The sequence below is a fragment of the Sceloporus occidentalis genome, unplaced genomic scaffold (genome assembly GCF_023333645.1).
Source record: "Sceloporus occidentalis isolate IW3139 unplaced genomic scaffold, rSceOcc1.0.p SCAF_44, whole genome shotgun sequence".
Classification (NCBI taxonomy): domain Eukaryota; kingdom Metazoa; phylum Chordata; class Lepidosauria; order Squamata; family Phrynosomatidae; genus Sceloporus; species Sceloporus occidentalis.
Window position 1 is genome coordinate 4,630,998 of NW_028317024.1, and position 15,780 is coordinate 4,646,777.

General features: G+C 36.6%; 1 pseudogene; it reads right to left on the reverse strand.

The window, feature by feature from the left end:
* Positions 1–12,896: 12,896 nt before the first annotated feature.
* Positions 12,897–15,780, reverse strand: part of LOC149289608 (zinc finger protein 236-like) — a 58,057-nt pseudogene continuing 55,173 nt past the window's right edge.

Genomic DNA, 15,780 nt, shown 5'->3' on the forward strand with positions numbered 1-15,780 from the left:
GAGTTTGCCCATTATCCATGTCTTATTCACATTACTGAAACACATAAAAAAAAGACCAAGTGATAGATAAACGTACGATGATTAAACCATAGTAGTATTATTTAGATTTGTATTAACTTTTAACTATTATTTACAAATTGAAAAACATTAAGGTCACTGAAAAATACAGGTGCACCAAAAGGCTCCTCTGAATTGCACTGCTTATTTCTTTTCATTACCAAAAAATGTATATTATAATTCCCATTATTTAATTTTTTCCGCTCTTTATTTTTGTGATTTTAAAAGCGTTCTTCTTTGGGTGCAAGCATAGCCATGTTTCCAAATAAAGAAGATGCTATTAATAAAGCATATACTTTTTAATGTCATTTAAAATATGTATTTTATATTTAAACACTAATAACATGCAGTGAGCTTCAAAGTACATCTGAGTGCAGAACTTATATAAAATGTAGAAGCTACATTACCACATGATTAGTGGGGCAAGATATTTTCTCTGCTTAAGTCTATGCAACAGAAATAGTGAACAATATTCATTCTTTGGTGTTATTAAATGTATTCAAATAAAATAATCGAATAAATGAATGTAGTTGTTTGGTTCTTTTTTTTCTTCTAAATTGTACACACACAAATTGTGATCACTATATACAAATATAAATCAAGATGTTCCTGGATGGGAATTCTCAATGGCAGGGATGGATTGGAGATGACTAGGACAGCTGCATGGTACATTTTTATATTCTCATAGTGTGCACATGCATATATCCAGCTGCCAAAAGCCTACAGGATCCAATATGCTGCTAGAAAGGCACCATCGGTAAGTATGTAGCCCTACCAGCCCATCGGGCATCTGCCTGGGGTTGCGAGACGGCCAGTCCAGTCCTCCCCAGTGCATTTCTTCAAAACTACAAGGCAGACATTTAGTATGCATCCTATACTTCCTGCTTTTAAAACGACTATTAAAAAAAGCATGGAATACGAGTTGTATGAAGTACATTTAATGATTTATGGTGCGTAGGACCACATAAAAATGGTTTCTCCTTCAGCAGAGGAATGGTTACATTCTGTGTGGTGAAGCAATGGTCAAATATTGGGGTACATAGCTTATTTCCTAGGCTTCCCTTTATTTTTTCTGGAACAGTACTTCTGAAGAGGTCAGGTTATTCCATTAAAAATTATGGGATTTGACGGGTTCTAAACATAAAATCCAGATAAGCGAAAATACATTAATAATATACACTCAACAGCTGCTTAAGCAATGGTAAAATATACACAGGTTTATTATTCACTGATATAAAGCTGTTTTCAGATGGCGGAAACCAAAGGGAATTCCTCTTATCCCATATGTGGCAAAACTAATGTACTGGAGACCTAATCTCCATAATGCTATAAAGATTCTAGAGAGAGTTCAGATGACGGCGAGTGGTTTGCAGGATAAAAGGTATCAGGGGAGAAAGGGATTTCAACATATAAAGCTTGGAGGAGAGGAGAGAGTGGGATGTGACAGAAACATTTAAATACTCAAAATAATTTAACAAAGTACAGGAAGGAAGTTTATTTCAAAAGAAGAAAAGTTAGAATAAGAGGTCATTATCTAAAACTAGAGGATCAGAGGCTGAGATGTAATGTAAGGAAGTTTTACACTTTAAAGTGAAGGGCTGATTAAAGATTAACTCTTTATAGCAAGAATAATTGGCAGAGTAGATGGGCCCAATAGTTCTTATCTGCCTTCGAGTTCTAGATTTCTGTGTTAATTGGGTGCTTTCAGCTGACCTTTCTGGGTTAACATCATTTGCATTTGAAATGTATATAACTAAAACATATTCAGCCTTAATATGTAACCATGTTTTCTTTTCCCTGTGGAGACAAAGGCAGAAAACCAGGGATGTATAGAGTTAGTTTACTTTTTGGATCTACATGTATGTAAATGTCTTCCTTTTTACTTTGTTATTGCATAATGTCATGAAATAAAACAAAACTACCCCAAGTATGGTATTTCCCCAAGTATAAGACGCTCCCATGTATAAGACGCACCTTAATTTTGGGGGCCGAAATGTAAAAAAAAATATATTACATAAAGTTATTGTACTGGCTGCCTGGGCATGATATGAGTGTGATTGATGCTAGCTGCTAGCAAGTGTTAGCAATCGCACTCCTATCATGCTCAGGCAGCCAGTACATGCACATCACTTTCAGCCTCCCTATGCCCCCTACACATGGATCCATGCTATCACACACACAGGTAAGCAGCAGGTCCCCTTTCCAGTAAAAAAAAAATTAATTTAAAAAATTACATTTTATGTTTTATGTGCAAGTAACAAATGCAAGAAAATCAACCCCTCATTTGAATTCATTTTGTCCTTGACATAAAACAGTATTAGAAACAATTTTGTTTAATATTTATTCACATTCAGAGTTCATGCACATTCAAAATTTATAAATTGTGTCCATTTGTCAAAGTTTATTTTGTTCTAGTAACCCCAGATTATATATATTCCACTGCTTATCCATTTAGTTAAGCATTGCGTAAAGTGTGGGTGCTATATAAATAAAAGATACTAATAATTTTCTTTTTAATCTGTTATATTTGTATCATCTATTGTTTAGAGCATGTTTAGGTAGACAATTAGGTACAGCTGCCTTATTATTATTATTATTATGCATTTCTGTGTAGGGAATAGAAGCATCATCTTTGACACCCAGACAAAGCTTGACACCAGACAGGAACAGGAAAAGCCAATTATTTTCATAATGGAACAGTTTAGATGGAGCAAGCTCGATGACTGGTAATCAGGGATTCTCATACAGTGAATATAAAAAGTCTACACACCCCTGTTAAAATGGCAGGTTCTTGTGATGTTAAAGAATAAGACAAAGATAAATCATGTCAGAACTTTTTACACCTTTAATGTGACCTATAATGTGAACAATTCAATTTCAAAACAAGCTGAAATGTTGGAGGGGGAATTTGTTTAAAAAACCCCCCAAAACTCTCAATAACCTGGTTGCATAAGTGTGCACACCCTTAAACTAATATTTTGTTGAAGCACCTTTTGATTTTAGAACAACAATCAGTCTTTTTGGGTAGGAGACTATTAGCGTGGCAATATATGCCCATTCTTCTTTGCAAAAGCTCTCAAAATCTGTCAGATTGCGAGGACATCTCCTGTGCACAGCCCTCTTCAGATCACCCCACAGATGTTCAATTGGATTTAGGTCTGGGCTCTGGCTGGGCCATTCCAAAACGTTAAACTTCTTCTGGTGAAGCCATGCTTTTGTGGATTTGTATGTGTGCTTTGGGTCATTGTCGCTCTGAAAGGTGAACTTCCTCTTCATCTTCCTAACGGACATCTGAAGGTTTTGTGCCAAAATTGCCTTGTATTTGGAACTGTTCATAATTCCTTCCACCCTTACTAAGGCCGCGGTTCCAGCTGAAGAAAAACAGCCACAAAGCATGATGCTGCCACCACCATGCTTCACTGTGGGTATGGTGTTCTTTAGGTGATGGGCAGTGTTGTTTTTTCACCAAACATACCTTCTGGAATTATGGCCAAAAAGTTCAACCTTAGTTTCATCAGACCATAACACATTTTCCCACGTGCTTTTGGGGGACTTGATGTTTGTTTTTGCAAACTTCAGCCGGGCTTGGATGTTTTTCTTTGTTAGAAAAGGTTTCCGTCTTGCCACCCTACCCCATAGCCCATTCATATGAAGAACACGGGAGATTGTTGTCAGGTAAATTCTACTAGAACAGCTGAACTTTATTTGTGATTAATCAGAGTCGCTTTAAATGATGGCAGGTGTGTTATGACTTCTATTTAACATGACTTTGAATATGATTGGTTCACTCTGAACACATTCCCAGTTATAAGAGGGTGTGCACACTTATGCAACCAGGTGATTGTGAGTTTTCTTTTCCCGCTCAAAGATTTCTGCTTGTTTTGCAATTGAATTGTTCATGTTATAGGTCACATTAACAGTGGAAAAAGTTCTGACATGATTTATCTTTGACTAATTCTTTTAACAGGGGTGCGTATCCACTGTAGCTGCACAGCAACTATGTCACTGACCTAAGTTCCCTAAGTACCCGAAGGTGAATCCCATCTGGTCAGGAGCTTTATTGACCTTCAGAGCATGTAATCGCTCTTGTATTATGGCCTGTGTCAGCCATAAATATGAGGTAGGAGACACTATGGGCTTCCTTTATTTGTGCAATCCCTGACACTGATTACTCGGGGGAATAAAATGAAGAGAAAATGGAATTGAGGGCCTCTGCTTTCATCTTATCTTCCGTAGCCTATGTGCTTCCTTTGGTTTTCAGTTTTCCTACATTTTATTTCATGCTTTTGCTGTTAATACACTTGAAAAATCATTTTTTCAGTCCCCATTTTAGCTGACTTGATTGCTTTTTAAAAATTCTGACATTTTCTTTGTATTTTAGAAATGATTCCTCTTTCTTAAAGACTTTGCTTTGTTTTTACATTGTTTCTTACCGCTCTGTTAAACCACATTGGTTTATTAATTTTGTACTTATCTGTTGCCTCTTGCAATAATGTTTTAAGGATGGTCCATTTTTCTTCTGTACTTTTATCTGAAAAAACCTGATCCCGGTTATTTGAGTGGAGACCCACAGAGACTAAAATTAGCCTTATTGAAATTAAAAAATGTTCTTCCCCTAGAACACTTTAACCAAGTGCATTTCAAAACATTTGATCATGTTGTTGTGGTCGCTGTTCCTCTCACTGGACATCATTTCTACACGGTTTGTGATCACCAATGATTCATTTCTGGTAGGCTCTTCCACTAATTGAGTCAATCTGTTATCTTTCTTTATACCCAAAACTCCCTTCCCCTTGGAGGAACTACTGGTTCCATTTTTTCAACTTGTTTCTGGATAAACTCTCTCATAAGTATAGTTCTTCCTAGTTGAGAAGCATTTTGTATTTGCATTAACAACTTAATTATGTTATAACACATACAACATATACAATTAAAGTAGTTAATGTTATTATTACATATTACACATAAAAACAACTATACGTAGAAAGATATTATTCTGGTACAATATCCCCTGTTTGTGTATGTACAAGAAATGGCAGTTGCCTGGTCTTGCAGCGTGAGCCAAAAGTTAAGTGACCTAGTAATAAAGGACAAACTGAAACAGATTTGGAAGTTAGTGTAACCTCAATTATCTAAATAATCAGCAATAATTGTTATGCTTTCTGTTCCTGATTGTAAGTCTTAAAGTATAGATTATTTTGCACATTTTATAAAATGGTTGGTGAACGCAAAGTACACAGTGTCAGCCAAGCAATAAATTCTGCTATTTTTAAGCATAGTTATGTGTTAGTAATACCACTTCAGCAATAATCCATGGTCACTAGGGCTTTTAAAGCATTTGCCTCCGCTTAAGTTTTAGTAAAACCTAGAGCTGTCGGACTAAGTCGAATGTACTACTTTCTTTATATGGGATAGCTAATTAGCGGTATGTTGGCTGCAGGTATAATCTAGCAGTTAAATCCTTAGTTAATTCCACCTTGGCTATGCCCTACGGATAGTGAAGTATGTTTGATGTAATCTGAAAGAATCTCATAGCCAGCATCCTAAAACCATACTGCTTTTTCTCAACAGATTATGAAAAGAAATGAGTCTCCTCCATGCTGTCTATTTTCCCAGTAGTTTTGCACATATCCCTTCTGCCCCATAGTTTTAGTTCCAATTTTTTAAAAAAATTCTATATTCCATTATACCATTTATCTATTACCTTCTTATTCACGTTGCTCAGATCTACAGGCTGTAGCTAACAATGCAGCCAACATGGCATCTAAAAAATAAATGCTATTTTGATATGCTATCAAAAGTGGGGGGAAAAAACTAAATTAGAGAGAAGTAGCAAAATAAAAGGAATATATTTTTTACTTGAAAACATTTTTTGTTTAAAACAAACAAACAAACTTGCATTTGGTAACAGTAAGCTATGGCATTATTGATGTTTAAGCGATGTGGAGTGTGTTATGCTATATAAATCAATACATAACAATACTGAATAAAACAATATCTTAACTACCTTTTATCCTCTTGATTATGTTTTATTTTTCAGTACTGACATTAGTGTCAAGAAATAAGCTAAATGATCATCAGTTTTTATGCAAGTGGAAGAGATGAATTTAAACATCATTTATAAGAATATGAAGTTATCAAATTCTCTGATTCACTTTTGTGTAGCTTTGTCCTCAGAACAGGGTTTAAATGGAAACCTGAGATTACAGTTCTACTCTGAGCTGGAGTAACTGATATCTTACCGCCAAACTCCATCTATAGGTCTCTTTTTAATGCATTGTAATAGAATCATTGGATCTTCTATGTTTAAAACCCTTTTTGCATTTTATAAACATGACCTATGATGACTTTTAAGATGATGTTCCTTCTGGCTCCAGTGAGCTATATATTTTAAACTTTAAAGTGTTGACTATCTATTACAACATATTTAAAGACAATGTACAAAACCCAAAATCATGTAAACATACCCAAATTACTAAATCTAGAAAGTGTGAGTCCCTAGGAAAGAAACTTAAGACCCAAGACACAAAGTCATCTCATAAGGGTGGAAAGCACACAATTTTAGCACATGAAATATATTATTTCCCAAGATGGCAAAAAAGATATTGAAGAGCGAAGAAAATCGTCAGAAGCGGCAAGCTTAAAAAAGGAAGAAATATCACATAGATTGTTTTTTTAACCCTTTCATGAGACAAAGACAGTATAACATGTCTTCTCTGGGACATGGCAGTATAGGCAGTGCATGCGTTTATTGCTTACCTTAACCACGATGACTTAGGAAATTGTATAGATCAAGGCAGTTATTCATACGCAGTTTCTGCAGGACAACTGTGGATTGTCATACACTCATCATAGTGCAACTTATTTCGATCAGCCACCGCCAAGGTAGTCTTAAGAGTTATTTTGTTTTGAAATACATCTTATTTATTTGTGACCTCAACTCTTTTCAATTTCTATTTATTTCAAAAACGAAAATGCTGCCCACAGTAGGAAAATTACTAGACTTGGGAGCCAGCAAAGTCTTTGTGTTTGTCTTCTGGGGAAAAAAATCTTCGAAGTCTACGAATATTGGCCCATTCCTGTGTTCATTTTGGCCAAATATACATATACGTTCTTCGTATTTGTTTGTTCTCTGACGGTTTTCTAGCAGGGTTAATACGGGGTAAACACTGTAACAGTTAGCAGCAGCTTTGGCGCAAGGATTTAAAAGATCCTTAAGAGTGACTCTTTTGGTCGCTGGCAGGTCCTGGTGCGATCCTACAGATACTCAATAACCCCTGCTATACTACAAAGAATTAAGGCTAGAGACTTGGGGGGGGGGCAGGGAGATTAGCTAGGAGATATTTACTAAGACGAACATGAAGAAACAAAGATTCTTTTATTCGCCATATTCGTTTATTCGCTATTCGGTTTGAACAATGAAAACACAACATTCGTGTTTATTTTAATGTTTTTCTGAATACGAATACCCAAGTCTAAAAATTACTGAGGTTTCAGAAAAACTGTCACCGGGAGAAATAATTTATTAAACATGGATGTCCTATGAGTAATATATAAATGTTCTACACAGCCTATTTGACATTTGGGTTTCTGCTTCAAAGACTACTTTTATTTGATGCTCTAATTTAGAGTGTTCCAGCATTAAGTAATGAACTGTCAATAATAATAATCTTCTACTGTAAACCTGCAGCTCTTTCAATAGGATCATTGCAAAGCTATTGCCTTTTATTATTAAAAGAGCTAATTAAATACTACCACCTTCTTTGCAAAGCATCTGCAATCTAGTATTGCTTGTTTTTAATTGACATATGCTCCTGAGTGAATGTTCCCTTGAACATGTTAATGTATCAACCTTAGTTGATTTCTCTCTTCATTTAATCCTACAAAGTTTTAGGACTTCTTATTCTTCTTTATGTTGAAAACAGTTCTTAATTACCTTGACTATATGTTTGGGGTCGTTTTAACTGCATATATATATGCACCAGAATGCAGAAATCGAAGCCCCACCTCGCAACTTACAGGACTTAAAGGATCTGCTGCTAACATATTGGTGCTAGATACCACAGCACACCTTCAGAGGTCTAGTGGAGTCCATGCCTCAACAGGTCAGGGCTGTTTTGGTGGCAAACGGGGCACATATGCAATATTAGGCAGGCGGTCATAATGTTATCACTATGGCTATTTCACTAATAAAATAAATGACAAAATATATCAAATAGAAAATTACTTGATTTCTGAACCAGTTTTTGCTAAAAGTACACCTAGCCTTTTTATAGAGGTAAAGACAAATACACCTTCTTTGTGCAAACACCCAACAATTATTTTTTAAAACTGCTTAAATCCCCATGTCTAGTTGAAGGTAAAAAAAGACAGCCTTAGGTGAATATGCATGTACTGTATATCCAGTAATCACTTCATACGCATGCTTGAATACCCAAATCCCCTGCTAGTAAAGCCAGGAGGACGCAGATCAAAGATATTGTTATTACTTTGAATATGAGACTTGGTAGCATGTAATTTAATGAGGAACTGTCACCCCTGAGATTAAACCACATACAACTTGTGGTTTGCACCCAAATTAAATTCATTGGAGTACGAAGTAGCAAGCTCTGTCCAGCCTGCCAAAGATGCACATCAAATCGGACAGTGACATAGAAAGTGCCCAACCTCTGAATACTTTAGTTAGTCTCTGGCCTTATCTTGTATCTAGCTTAGCCTTATGCCTATACCATGCTTGCATAAACGCCTTGACTCTATGAACACTTCTGTTGGAAGGCTATTTAATGCATAAGTAATATTCCATGATATATATAGAATATATTCTCATGATGCGGTATTATTTCTTTATTAAAATGAGCTCCCCTTCCTTCATCAGGTTGATTCCCTTTAAGTATTTAAAAATTTCTATCATATCCCCCTGTCACGTCATCCAGTAGGGAGGAGTCTGGCAACTAAGGTATGTCTTTTTGCTGATGACACAAAGATTAGCAACAGGGTTGATGTTCCTGGAGGGATGGCAAAATGATTTCGTTAAACGGGAAAAACCGGTCAGGGCTGTGTTGCTAATCTTTGTGTCATCAGCAAAAAGACATACCTTTCCATCAAGACTTTCTGCAATTTCACTAATAAAAATATTAATGAGAATGGGTCCAAGTACAGATCCCTGAGGTACTCCACTGGTAACAAGACCTTGCTCTGAATATAATCCATTGACTACAACCCCCTGTTGTCTGTCACTCAGCCTCGGTCTAATCCATTTAACAATATTGGGATCCAAACTCAAAGATGGCAGTTTAAGTCTTCTATGTGAGTTGCAAACGCCTTACTGAAATCTAGATACGCAATGTCTACTGCACCACCTCGATCAATTATTTGAGTCACCCAATTAAAAATAATCAGTAAGATTGATGTTTTTGATCTTGATTTGATGTTCAACAATCCTATCATATAAGGCTCACAGGCCCGTAGTTGTCTCCCTACTACCCATCAACAATGATTTGTTACATAAATCCATTAACGGTTTTGCTGGTACACCATTGAGCTCTTAATAACTTGGGGTGTATAAGGCCGCATCATTAGACAGCTGAAGTAGAACATATTCCTCCATTAACTTACATGTATCAAATGACTCCCCCCCCAACTGTGGTTCCTTTCCTTCATTTTCATCTGTAAAAACAAAAAATATTAATTGAGGCAATCTGCTAGATCTTTATCCTCTTCTTCATACCTTCCTTTTTTTAATGACTGGGCACTTTTCTCTGTGTGTGATTTGGCAACTCTTATAACTTGCTTTGCATCTTTCTGCCTAATTTTATAGATCTGTCTCTCTTTCTCACTTTGGGTTTTTCTGTTTTACTAAATGCTAACGTTTTGCCAGAATAGTAAAAAACTACAGTGATTTCTTTAATTTTCTGTTGCCTTCGATAATTCCACTTTTAAATAACCCCATTTCTCTTGGACTCCATTTAAATGGCCCAGTCTTATAATGACTCCTTTACACATATTTAACATATTTTTTTATGTGGTATGACTCACTGTTTGTATATTAAACCACACAGACTAATGATCACTATATCCCAAACTTTCACAATTATATCAAATATCAAATCTCCATTTGTGAAGGCTAAATCTAATATGGCCTCCTTACAAGTTGGCTCCTCAACTACTTTAGAATATATGTACTCCTGGCACAACTAGCTACCTTGGTTTTTCCAGTTCACATCAGGAAGATTAAAGTTGCCCATGAGTATAACTTCCTGTCATTCAATGTCATTTTAGCTATTTCCTCAATTAATAGATTATGTATCTCTTTTACTTGTCCACGCTTCACTATGTAACTCTTCTACTTGTTTTTTCAGGATCTAAAAACTCAGTACTGGCTTCCCTCTTCCCTTCTCCCCTGCAACCACGTCTTACTGTCACACAACTATGCACCCCTTAGACTGATCTCCTCCCTCACTGCTAGGAGCCCCATCCAAACTCTGCTCAGTGTTTTTTCTTCTTCCATTATTTTCCACTTTATTTTCCTGACCTGATCAAATACAGGATAAAAAATCCTTGCAGACCAAAAGGGAATTCATATAAATTTTTAACAATAAAACCAAAAAACCCCAAAAACTTACCTTAGGGAGAAGCTTACACCCCGTAGGGGGTGGGAAGCTACAGAATTAGTTGCAAGGATTTGCTCCCCAATGCTGTTTGCCGAGCCAGGGCTGGAGCTGACTAGTGGTATTTCATGTGCCGGGGAATATGTTCTGCTGAACATTTCTCCTGCTGAACATTTCTCCTGCACAGAAAACAACATTTGCAAGCGGGATACCATGCAACTTCTCTCAGGAATCTCTCAGCTATCATATGCATTAAAGTGCATATGATGGTTGGAGTGTCCCTTCAATTGAACAATACTGAAACAGTGCTTGTCAAAAGGTATCACAAGACCCGTAGAGAGAAATTTCACGCTATTACAGAAATCGGTTATAGTATACAAGAAATTCTGGGTTTCCACACTCCACAGCCATGCTACAAATGGATGAGATCTTTACCACTTTGTTTTAAATAATAATGGCCTAGGTTCCATATTATTTACCTTCTTTTCCTGCATTCTTACCTACATCATAATATTCAAGTGGTTGTTTGCTGATATTTAAGTCTCACTTTAAATCCTTCCATCTGCTTCATGTATTTAAAGTTTACAAAATCAATGACTAAAACTATCAGCCTCTAGAAATACAAACTATTATTTCGGACAAATAAAGCCACTTACAGAGATCCAAAACAGTTTAGATAGTTTAGAGAAATGCTTCTAAAAATAAACAAAACACACATATATATATATATATATATGTAACTGTAGAGATTTGTTATTTACAAGAAGCCAAAAAAAAAAAATAGCTTATTTGCTGATTCTGACCATGAGTGAAAAATAATTGACAGGCTCTCTAGCATTCACACATTCACACTATATACATTCAGTAAGTTTTTATAATTTTGTCTCATTTGTGCAATCAATACAGTCATTTAGTACACTCAAAAAAGTAAAAAAAGAGACAAATAAGTAAACCACTGAATGTTTTTATATATGTTTAATAAAATAAAGACTGTTCTCCGCAATGCTGCTTACATTTACAAATGTTGCTGGTTTGTACTGTGAAAGAACAATGGATTCACATTTTGTAAACAATATATATTTACAGGATATTAGTAATCTGTTTCAAAAATTGTTGTTGTACAAGCTACTTCATATTATAACCAGGCATTATGAAAAACAATCATATAATAAAAATATCACTAGAGCTCAAGAGGAAATGTTCAATGGAAAGTACTAATTTTATTAAAATTATAGAATTGTACGACGTCTCAGACATCTATAAAGGAACTCTATGAACTTTTCACTCTACTAATTAACATAGGAAGATGGCCCAGCCACCTCTCTCCCAGCTAAGTAACATTAAGTCCTCACACCCTACCATACATTGCTCAAAACGAAAGTCAGCAGTGTTCATGTGACACCAAGTATCCCTCTATTTTTCCATTTTTGGTTTAAGACACTGTTTTCACTTTATTACATTTACAAAAAAAAAATGTTAAAAATAATCAGTCTAACAGATATAGCCTAGTTTATTGCATTAAAATAAATATTTCACTCACCACTGGAACAGGAAACAAAATTCTCGTGATTGTGTGATTAACACATTTGAGATCACTCTTCTTGACATCTTTGACACACATTCAAATGATTTGCTTTCATGATAGGTTTATCTACCCATAACTTTATAATTTAGTATGCTACAAACCTACTGCATGCTGGCACACACATCCAGCGTCATGATCCCCTATCAGCACCACTGTTCATTTGTGTGTTATGCTGAGAAGAGAAGGATGGAAAGAGAAGGTCATTAAGTAGAAATATACTTAGATCAAAATACTCAGCTGTCGTCTATGTTTTTTTGCTTTAGGAAATGGATCCAAAACATTTTGTGATGAGTTCAGTTGTCAGATTGGTGACTCCTCGGTTAGTATTTTCATTACTTTTTTTAATCAAATGCAGTAAACCTTGCTATATCTGTGACACATAAAATGCCATGAATGGTATAGTTAGGACAGCGTGCTGCACAGATTTCAAAACGTTAACAAGCTGTGAGTGGCAAATTACATTTGTCAGTGGTACCTGAGTATCTGCAGGAAAACGCAATACCGCGCTCATAAGAATTCAGTTACTGCCACTCCACTATTTTCAGATTAAATGGAATCAGAACTAGTTTCATCCAATAGCAAAAGTTGGATGAAACTTTTATATTTTAATTTTGTGCAGGTTATCAGGAATTAAGATTCTGCGTAAACTATCGGAAAACATTTGTTATTCCACATTGCCAATCTCCAGACGACTCCTGGACAACTTCTTCTAAATCTAATGCTTGGCTGATGTCTTCACCTTCACCTTCATCTGGCTGCATGGAGACTTCTTCTATAAGATCTAGAAGAGGAAACAACGCACTCAACTTTGTTTTACTAATGAAAATGTTCAACCCAGAAATCAAACACCATAATGCTTGGAGAGTTTTAAGACTCAACTAAGGAAACAGACAACTTTGGCAGTTTGTGAAAAGTTAATTATTTTTTAAAAACAAGATCACCACTGGCCCTTACGAGCTGGATTTGGATAACATTGTACTAAGAAAAAAGCAGTACCTTACTGTGAAGATGCTAAGAATAAGATTTAAGTTTTTTGAGTTGCTTTTTTATATGTATTACATATAAAGATACAGATAATTTAGTAAGTATTAGGTGACTGTATTGTGATGTTTGTGGCACTTGCTGCTAAAGACATAAACAACATTAATGAAGATTACATTGTATAACACACTAGAATCATTTAGCATTTGTTTTTCTGAAGGATTGAACAGATGTCTTTGCCTTTCTGAATTAACCAGGCAGTATTACACTGATCCATTACAATCTCTCCTGATAATTACGCTTCCAGTAGTTAAAATAAATTATCCTTAGTAATCCCCAGCACAGCTACATACGTACCAGGGTAGGCATGGGTGCGCTTCATGTGAAGCTTCATATTACATTTCTGTGAGAAGGTCATTGAGCAGTAATCACATTTGTAAGGCTTCTCCCCCGTGTGCTTCTTCATATGCACCTGTAGTGCACTCTTTTGGTTGAAAGCTTTCTCACAAAGTGTGCACTGAAATGGACGCTCTCCTGTAAGCACATCATGTACTTGCATTACAGTAACATACAAAAAACATCATATGCAGTTTTCATAGAAATATAAATTCTAAGTGATATAAAACATTTGTACTTATAACCTGTCGTAACAAAACTCAGATATTTGCAATTGCTTATTCACTTCCCGAGACGTTACTTGTTGGGAGCATATGTGAGACAGATGGTCAGTAGTTTATTTAATATGCAGAATACAATAGCAGGGTAAGGATAAGGGCACTAACAGTACCTATTTAACCATCTCACAGGAGACCGGAATGAGAGTAGTCAGAAACAAATAGAGGCCAAAAATGAGGCCAAATTCAGGAAATGGTGGTGTTAGGACCAAGCTAAAGTGGAACCAGGTAATCAAATAGCAGTCGAAAGAAACCAGAATGAAGTAGAATGAAACAATGAAAGAGAATGAACAAAGTAAAAGTTAATGGTTTCTTGATGCACATCACCAATGAACATTAGTAGATCAGTTGCCTCTGTCATCACAGGTCCAGATTTGATGGAACACCATCTACCAGTTTAAGGGTAGGGAGTAAGTCTTCGGTCTAGTAGGTATATGCAGGGTACTGCTAAACAGTACCGTATTTCCCCATGTATAAGACGCACCTTTTTTCCAAAAATTTGGAGCGTAAAAGCAGGGTACGTCTTATACAGTGGTTGTAGATTTTTTTTCCCGCTTACCTCTGTGTTGCTCAGCAGCGTCTCTTGTTCCGTCGAGGAGACACAGAAATCCAGTGGCGTCACGTGAATGTACATCACATTACATGACTCTGCTTCATTCCTGCTCCCCTGGGCAGGACAAGAGAAGTTCACTCAGAGTTTGAGCAACGCAGAGGGAAACAAAGTCTGCGAGCGGCACCGGAAGATCTGCAGTTCAGGTAAGGGTGGGGGAGGGTGTATGAGTCTGCGTTAATGAGGGAATGAATGAATGAATATGTGTGTGTTATAGCATGATGTGTAAGTAGGGGGGACAGGGCACAGGGAGGCTGAAAGTGATGTGCATGTGTTGGCTGCTTGTGCATGATAGGAGTGTGATTGCTAAGGGCAATCACATTCCTATCATGCCCAGGTATAACCAGATTCCAGCACAGCTAACATCACACTCATCCTGGAACCTGTAATTTTCGGGCCCCAAAATTACGGTGCGTCTTATACATGGGACCGTCTTATACATGGGGAATTACGGTACTTGCTGAAGAAACCAATGATAAATGGAATATACACTTATCAGCCATACCATTATAACCACTGAGAGGTGAAGTGAATAACACTGATAATCTTGTTATCATGGCACCTGTCAGTAGGTGGGATATATTAGCCAGCAAGTGAACATTTCATCCTCAAAGTTGATGTGTTAGAAGCACAAAAAGTGGGCAAGAGTAAGAATCTGAGGGACCAAGTGGTCCAAGGAAGGAAAAGCAGTGAACCAGCGACAGAGTCACTGGCGGCCAAGGCTCGATGATGCATGTGCGGGCAAAAGCTGGCTCATATGGTCAAATCCAATAGATGAGCTACTGTAGCTCAAATTGCTGAAACAGTTTATTCTGAGGCCACTGGGAGAGGTTTTTATGCTTAAACCATGTAAGTACTGACACAGGAGATTGAAAGCCTGTCAATTTCCAACTCCTGAGCATTGTTTAAAGTTTGGCCGCATGTGCCTGATGCACCCATGACCAACCACGGACTCTCCCACCTAGGTGTCATTGCAAGGTCTCCACAGAAAACTAGGGGTGACGTCCATGGTGCGTAATTCGCTTTCCAGGTACATGACACAGGTTTTAAACAATATTTTTTTGCTCAAACACAACTATCCCATGGGACATTTTGCTTTTATAAAGCTTGGCAGGTGTTTTGAAAGTTACAATGATACTAAGTTAACTACATCCAACCTAACATAGATAATGTAATAAAGAGCATCTACAATGTAAAACATGACTGAAATGAAAACAGCTGATACAGCTTTAGTTACATGGAAGAAATATTATTTCATGTTGAACT